General features: G+C 40.2%; 1 long non-coding RNA gene across 1 annotated transcript; it reads left to right on the plus strand.

Annotated features, from left to right (window-relative positions):
- The first annotated feature begins 241 nt into the window (after positions 1 to 241).
- On the plus strand, positions 242 to 8153 carry LOC131276182 (uncharacterized). Its single transcript, XR_009183687.2, has 2 exons — positions 242 to 458; positions 5549 to 8153. It is a non-coding gene; the product is annotated as an uncharacterized lncRNA (long non-coding RNA).
- The last annotated feature ends 866 nt before the right edge of the window (positions 8154 to 9019 follow it).

Genomic DNA, 9019 nt, shown 5'->3' on the forward strand with positions numbered 1-9019 from the left:
ACGCCCCGCCCCGCACACTGGGGGGCCCCGCACAAGGGGAGCCCTGCGCGGCACCTCGGCCTGGCCCGACACCAGGTCAGTGACCCGACCAGAACCTCCGAGACTCCGGAAAGGTGCCGCCGCCAAGCCGCGTGCTGGACGGGGCCTCAGGGGCGGGGCTGCGCGGCCAGGGGCGGGGCTGAGCGGTGGGGAAAGCGGCTGCGCGGCCAGCGGCGGGGCTGAGCGCCCGCCACGCCCTTGCCAGGAGCCCCACCCCTGCCGCGGCACGAGCCGGACTCGGGCGCACTCCGGCCTCCTGCGCGCTCCCGTCCCACGCGGCTTCGGGGACCCCTACCTGCGTCCTCGGGGTGGAGCGTCTCCACCCCCGAGACCCAGCTGGCGCCTGGCGGCCACGCGGATCCCCCTGGCCAGGAATGGGGACGCCTCTCGGGAGGAGCTGCCGGCCCCCCCGTTGTGAGGTAAACATTCTTCTACATCACAGAAGACCGAAGCTCAGGGTGCAGCGCAATAAAGGGCAGCAGGAGGTGCGCTGGGTGGGGCGGAGCGGGGAGTCTCATTGTAAACAGATGGTTACTGGCTCCTTTTCAACTAACAGGTCATGATTCTAGGACCCAAGATGATAAAAATAGTTAAAATGGACAGAATTATTGTAGTTTCTCAAGATACACAGGATTTTAAAATGGAAAATCTTCAAGGGAAATTAAGACCTATGAAATGCTATGGTTATAAGTGACTCAACACTTGGAATATTTTAGAGCAATACTTGGGACAAACTGTCAGTAATTCATCTTTTAGGACTTGTATAATCACTCCAAACACATTATTCCTGTAATGTCAAAAAACTATCATATAAATGGAAACTTTTTTAAAAGGTTTATTTAATTGCCTTTTTTTAAAGCTACCTTGATGACAAGAAATGTTACATTAAAAAATGAGGTTCCTGCACCCCCCACCCCCACCATACTATACAAATAAAGAGAGACAGAACCATGATTCATGTCTGGCAGGTGTTGAGGAGAGTGGGGAAGGTGGATTAACTCCTTTTGGGTCTATGAGATTTCCTTCGGAGTGGATAAAAATGTTCTGAAATTAAATAAATTTGATGCACAACATAGTGAATGTACTAAATGCCACAGAATGTACTGTTAAAATTGTTAATTTTATGTTATGTCACTTTCACCTAACAAAAAAATATATAGATAATGTGAAGTGGAGAATTCAAAGTGTCTATATGGTGGGGTGGATACTGGCAGCTGCAGCATGTACTCACAGTTTTGCCACCATTGTTCTTTTCCATCACCCCTCTCTCTGCTGGGTGGTGTCCAGCCTTCCCCTGGGGTCCTGAACCCTAGAAGTTTCTTTCCAGGACATTTCTGCCTGTCCTCTAGCTATTTTTCTGGGAGAGAAGAGAGTCCTCTGTCTTGCTAGTCTGCCATCTTCCCAGAAGAATCATTGTAGAGTAATGGAATCCATTTGAGTTCACAAGATTTCAATAAAGATAATAATAGTGCATATGTATTTGGACTATTTTTACCCCATCTTTCCATATTGGTTTTTTAGTATAGGAACAAAATACATATTTATAGAAATAATTATGAAATTCTCTTGAAACTAAAGGACTAAAGAAGTTAAAGCCTTAAAAGAGGCAAAAGTAAACATTCTCACAAAGAGAGTTAATACACTATTGTATTAAATTTGACTGAATTTCTTAGTGTTCAGAGCAAAGTGAGAATTGTGGACATTTGAAATATTGATTTCTAAAGCGATTTTTCACTTAATGATTTTTTGAATTGCTTTATGCGTCCCATTGGAAAGGTGAGTGGTCAGGGGGTATAATTGGTGTTGGGGATTGCATAATGTCCCCCACAAAAGGTATGTTCAGGTTCCAATCTTGAACACTTTTGGATGTGAACACTTTTGTAAATAGGACCTTTGAATATGTGGGCCCTAAATCCAGTGTCACTGAAGTCCTTATAAGCAAAGCAAATGGATGTGGAAAGGAAGCTCTGGGAGCAGCCAAAGCTGGAAGACAAGGGAATCCAGAAGAGAAAGGAGAAGATGCAGCCATATGCATCAGCACATAACAGAAAAGCCAAGGAGCACCAAGATTGCTGGTGAGATATAAGTACTGACTCTGGGAGGAAGCAAGCCTTCTAGCCTCTGAAACCTTGAGTCTGTAAATCCCTGTTGCTAAGCCAACCCATTATATGGAATCTGTTAGAGCAGTGAGGAAATTAATGCAGGAGTCATGAAGGAAACTGAGAGTACACAGTTCTGACCCTCAGCCCCTTCCCTCAGGGCAGCCATGGTTTTATCATTTTTGTTAAATAGTTTCTCAGGCCAAAAAGCAATTACATATTTGTTTTTCACAGAGAAGAAAACATACCATTCTTAAGAAAAAGATTTCCTGATGCAAGAATGCTGAAAGTGGTAGCTTTTACAGGGATAATTAAATAACATAACTGTTATTAGAGACAATGAATAAAAAACTATAATAAAAAAGATAATATTTTTTAGCAAATAAGAACCCTTTCTTGGTAAATAAAAAACAAAACTATAATTATAAAGTATCACTTAATAAAGACGTTGTGGCAGGAGGTTAAACTGCAGTCCAGTAATATTTTAGTGGTCAGTGGAAAATGAAGAAGCCAATATATATGACTTATGTCAGGGATTCTGAACCTTTCAATTATTGAATTCATTACAGTCTCCCAACAGAAAGGTTTGATCTTTATTGTACATGAAAATCTTGTAGGAAACATATTTAAAATACTATTTTCTATACCTAATACCCAGATATTTTTATCTGTGATATAGTGTGGAGAGTCAGAAATCTGCATTTTATAAAAATATATTAGTTTTCTTGATTAGGTACATGAACATAATGCAAAATATCTATCTAGAATAATCTCATGATCACTTCTGTCCCTTCAGCCTAGGTTACTGTTCCACTTTTACAAATTATTATTATTATGAATTTCTTAACTCTATCCAGAAAGTTTTTCCTAATGTAATAATTCATTTTAAACACAGCCCTTTTTTCCTACTATTATATGTATTGGATGTTTTGAATTGTACCACATTGATTGCCTTCCTTTTCCTATATGGATATATTGTCATTTCCTTTTCCTGTGTTCCCCATGGGGTTAAAATGCAACATCCTAAATAATAAAATCATATTTCATTTGATACCAACTTAACTTTCATGACATGTACATATACTTTACCTATACCTCTACAAACAGAGAGGGAGATTTCATAACAATAAAAGGATCAACCTAAGGGAAAGATATGACACCTGTAAATATATGCTCATTTAACACCTAAGATTCAATTTAATACCTAAAGTAAAAAATAAAAATAAAAAAAAAATTGACACCTATCTGAGGGATAGCCCTGTCAAGGAAGAGGGGGGAAGCTTGCTGTCAATTGATCTCCCAAACTCAGGTCCTTGCACTATGCTCCAAAATTCAGAGCACTTATCCTGTTTTAATCATATGTTTACAAAGTTTGGCTCACCAAGAGCGTGTTCTCCCCCTGAATGTACAGCATATACTAGTTGATTTCCAATGATTGTTTTGGAATGTATGAGCAAATGAATGACTGAATGAATGGATGGCTCACCAGGCAGAGGTGAAGAAATAGGAGAGTAGAGCATATTGTTGGAACTTTAGGTTTTCCCAAATGCTTTCAGTAACATTTCCCAAGCTGAATGCCTTCAGATGTTAGTAGCTATTCAGTGAAAAACAGGAGTTCAGTACTCAAACTTTATCTTCTCTGTTCCTTATTTGGATATCCCCAATGCCCATTACTGTGTTTATTTTTTTAAATATACTTTTAAATTTTAAAAAAAGATACTTAGACTACATAAATGTTACAAAAAATATAGAGGGGATTCTGATATGTCCCACTCCCAACCCTTTCCACATTTTCCCACATTAACAACATCCTCCATTAGTGTGGTATATTTGTTACAATTGATGAATACATTTTGGAGCATTGCCACTAACATGTATTATAGTTCACTCTCTCTGCCCATCACTGTGTTTAAGTCCATTTCCCCATGTTCACAAACTAATTAGACCAGAATTTTATTAATATCTGGAAAAAATTCTCCTTGGAACATTTTAGAATAAGCTGACCTTTAGTATAAGAGAATTCTATTGATTCACAGATGAGTCATAGAGGTGGGTAGTGGCCAGTTTGGAGATTTCTGTTCTAAAATGCTGTAAGGATTTCAATTTTACTATGCAAACTATATAAATAATTGAATGGTTTTAGATAAGAAATATTTTTAATTTTATACATGTCATAGCTGCAGTGTAAAAGATAAATTTGAAGGAAGCTGAACCAGAAGCAGAAAAAATATTTGGAAGCTTGTGACAATAATCACTGGACTAAGTCTACAGTGAGAAATGGTGAGGTGGGGTGGAATTGGGAAGATATATTTAGGAAGTAGTATTGACACATCTTCAGACTAATTGTATTTCAGAATGAAAGAGTGGGAAATATAAAGGAAATCATCTGGTTTCTGGCTTAAAGAATTGGGCAGGAGGTGGTGACATTCATACTGAAAAAGAAAATGGTATAGAACTGTGGGTAACAGCCTTAGTTTGAGGGATCTATGAGAGACAAGTGAGAAATTCACATGTAGGACTCAGGAGAGAGATCTGGGCTAGATATGAAAAGTTAAGAGTCCTTGGCATCCTGCTTGAAACAATAGTTTTGGATGTGGTCACTGAAATAGACTATGGTGAATGAGAAGGAAAGTGAGAAGATGATTGAACCTTGTGGAGCATCAACATGTAAACACTTGACAGAGGAAGAGGACACTGAGATGTATGAAAGAAAATTAGCAGGGAGCCCCAAGAGGGAAATATGGTGAAGCCAAGATAGCAGAAGGGAAAGAACATAATCAAATCTGTAAAACTGCTGAAAAATCTGGAAGGAAAGTTCAATAATGATAAAGACAGTGGCCTTTGCATGTGAGAAGTTGAAAGTAATTGGGATACCCATAGAAGAGTTGCTCCACTGGAGTGGTTGGCTAGGGTTCAGCAAGTTCAAACACACAGAGGGCTGAAATAGAGATGAATAGGTCTGGAGAGGGACTGCATGGGACTGTTTCTAAGGAGCTTAGCTCTGAAATGAGAGCCAGAGGAGGCTGTATTGGGGTCTTCAGGGAAGCTGTCCAGACAGCATCAGGGAAGACTGTCCTTCGGCTGTAATGGGGGAGACCAGCAAGGCTCTATACAACAGGGCTCTCTAGCTTTGCTCTTGTATAAATAGAAAGTGCTAATTGTCCTGTGCATTAATGAAAGGGATGTGGCTGATGGCAGGGAAAGGAGACCAGCCCCTGGGCTCTGCCTCTCTGTGCCCCACCTGGGCCTACAGCAAGTCCAGAGGATCAAACGGTGCCCTTACCTCACCCCTCCCCTGCACAGGAGCATGTCAGGGCACAATGGTGGGTGTCATGCCAATAGAGGGCCCCTGCACCCACAGCCTGGTGGGCTCATTCTCCTAATTGTTTCTTTCTCCTCTTGGGAAGCAGGACCCTGCTGCAGGCATCACAGGAAACCTCCCCCACCATGGATTCCCCTTTCCTCAAGGCAAGCAGGGGCACTAGACTTCTGCAGTATCTCACCAAACTGACCTGCATGACAGTCAGAGGATCTTGGGAGAAATCTGTTGGGACTGGCAGTGTCTGAAAATTTCATGGATTTTCTGTGGTGATATTGGTTCCCCTCTAATCCAAGTCTTCCTGGATGGGGGTCTCTCCTGAGGTGACTGATGATGGAGTCTCCTTCCCCATGTGGCCCTGCCTTCTCAGCACTTGCTTCCCTGGCCTGCTGTCAGAAGGGAGCCTCCAGGGAGCATCCTTCTTACAGCTGAATTGGCCACCTCTTATTTTATTAAACCACATGGAAAGTACAAGTGTTGGAGGGACATGGAAGAAAAGGAACCCTCATTCACTGCTGGTAGCAATGCAAAGTGGTGTAGCCACCATGGACGACAGATTGATGGCCCCTCTGAAAGCAAACTATAGAATTATCATATGATGCAGCAACTAGACTACTAGGTATATAACCCAAAGAATTGAAAGCAGCATCTCAAAAAGATATTTGGACACCAATCTTCATAGCAGCACTATTCACAATTGTCAAATGATGGAAGCAACACAAGTTTCCCTCAATAGATGAATGGAGAAATAAAATGTATAACAGTATAGACATACAATGGAATATTATTCAGCTGTACAAAGGAATGAATTCATGATATGCATGACAATATGGATGAACTTGAAAGACACCTTATTGAGTGAAATAAACCAGATACAAAGGACAAGTATTATAGTATCACTTTTTTTGAAATATATAGAATAAATAATTTCATAGCATCAGCATGTAGAATATTCATTCCTGCGGTGTGTATACAGAATGAGAAGCAAAGGCTTAAAATCTACAGCATTCCTATTTGGAATGATGGAAACATTTTGGCAAGTTATGGCGCTCCATCAAGGTGACAGACCCTCATTAATAAAAAGAACCCCTACCAAGTTCATCTAACTTCTGGTACTATGACTAAAGTACAGGATGTTGACTATGGATCCACATTTCTCAACTAAGAAAGGCCCAGCCAGAGTCCTGAAGTTGTTCTAACTCTGGAAACACAAAGAAAACTCAAAATAGTTGCCACGGTGTTTTTTCTATTTCTTTATCTTGCAATAATGTAAGAGACAAGATGGCAAGAATATTTCTCTTTTTTCAACTGTCTATTTACCTCTCTAGCAGCTGGGCCAGTGCCTAACTTATTTTGTGATGCTGAGATCTGAGATAACTTCTTTTTTCTTGTCTTTTCTTTTAATATTACATTTTAAAAAATGAGGTCCCAATATACATCCACCCCCCTCACCCCACTCCCCATCATAACAACAATCTCCTCCATCATCATGAGACATTCATTGCATTTGGTGAATACATCTTAGAGCACCGCTGCACCTCATGGTCAATAGTCCACATCATAGTCCACACTCTACCATGTTCCACCCAGTGGGTCATGGGAGGACATACAGTGTCTGGTAACTGTCCCTACAGCATCACCCAGGACACTCCAACTCCCAAAAATGCCTCCATATCTCATCTCTTCCTCCCATTCCCTACCCCCAGTAGCCACCATGGCCACTTTCTCCACACCAATGCCACATTTCTAGACAGATAAAGTAGATACAACCCCAGGTATTCGTTCTTCTGAGGGCTACAGAGACCCACAGGTTCTATGGTCATGGCAGATGGAGTTCAGTGCCATCTCAGTTGGCCCTACTTTGGAGTTTGTGTTTCTGTGTGATGGAGCTGGACTCAGAACTGATCTTTGTCCACAAACCTCTCCTGTTACTTTTACTGCAACTGTAGTTGTTGCTGGGGTTTAATGTATACCCAGGGGACCTGAATCTCTGGACTGACCATGTGATAGCCAGGCCCTGAGCCTCAACAGACTTCAGCTCCTACACTCTGGTTTATTGGACTTACCCCACTCAGCTAACATGGAGTTTAAGAAGGTCAACCACCACACTATGGAGCCAAGAGTGCCTACAAGTGAAAGCAGGAGGATTGCATCCAGCATCCATGTGGAATCTAAGCCCCCTTTTGTTACAGATGTGGAGTGGACACAAGCATTCCAAGGCCCACAGGATGGAACAATAGAGTATGGATTAGAGTGGACTTACTGATAATCTATTAATGAACTATTGTGATTAGTAATTGAGAGAACTACTTAATATCATCTCTTTTCCCCACTGCAATTCAGATCTTAAAGGAAGACAAAATGATAGTTCAACAGATATCTGAATTTTTTAATTTGACAGGTTTTGGAGCACATAGTTTTGTTCTGTGCAAAGAGGTCCTTAACATCGTACCCCATCAACAAGCAGATGTGACCTTATCATGCATTATGTAGCCCTAACTGAGCAGCCTCTTTCTCTTAATATGAATTTGTGATGCATCTATGTCCTTCTGTGGCAGGATAACACTTTCCTTTTTACTGCTGAGTAACTATATGGGCATAGTTGTACCACAGTTTGGTTATCCATTCACCTGGTGAAGGACATCTTGGTTTCTCCTAGCTTGTGGCTATTGTAAATAAAAATTGCTATAAATATATCAATGCTGGATTTTTTTTTGTGTGTGTGGACATTGTTAGCCATTGTTAGCCATTCCAGTGGGTGGGTAGTATCCCTCGTTGTTTTAAGTTACTTTTCAATAATGACAAATGATGTTAAGTGTCTTTATGTGTGCTTATTTGTCAATTGTATACCTAATTTAGTGAGGGGTCTGTTCAGTCATTTTCCAATTTCTTAGTTGTGTGGTTTGTTTTCTTTTTATTGAGCTCTATAGGCCTTTTGTATATTTTGGTACAAAATATATGTGTCTTACAAAACTTTCTCCCAGTGCAGGATTGAGGTCTTTTCATTTAATTAACAGTGTCTTCCACATAGTAGAACTTTTAATTTTTCAAATGAAGTCCCATTACCATTTTTTTCTTTTTCTGACTCTTTCTTTAGATGTTGCATTTAAAAACTCAGCAAACACAAGGCCATTTTTTTGTTGGAACCACAAGGTTTTTTTTTAATCATTTTGCTTCTTAGACATTAACATATAAACTACTTTAGGTGAATCTGTGTGTAAGATGTAAAGTTTATGTCTTTCTTTATTTTCAGTATGGCCATCTAGTTGTTCCATTTCCATATTTTGAAAGGATTATGTTCACTTGAGCATATTTTAATGGGTCTACATATGGGCTCTATTTTTTCCCCCAATTTTCTGTGTACCAAAGTCAAACTCTATCAGTTATTGTAGATTTATAATAAGAATTGGAACCAGGCAGTATGGACTGCTCAGTTTTATTTTCTTAAACATTTTGCATGCTCTTTTAGGAGTAGAAAATGTTCAAAAATATATACAAAATATTTTTCTATGATTTTGTATAAAATCTTAAAAATATTGACTCTACCAACCATCAAACAGGA

This window comes from Dasypus novemcinctus, chromosome 26 (assembly GCF_030445035.2).
Source record: "Dasypus novemcinctus isolate mDasNov1 chromosome 26, mDasNov1.1.hap2, whole genome shotgun sequence".
Taxonomy (NCBI): Eukaryota; Metazoa; Chordata; class Mammalia; order Cingulata; family Dasypodidae; genus Dasypus; species Dasypus novemcinctus.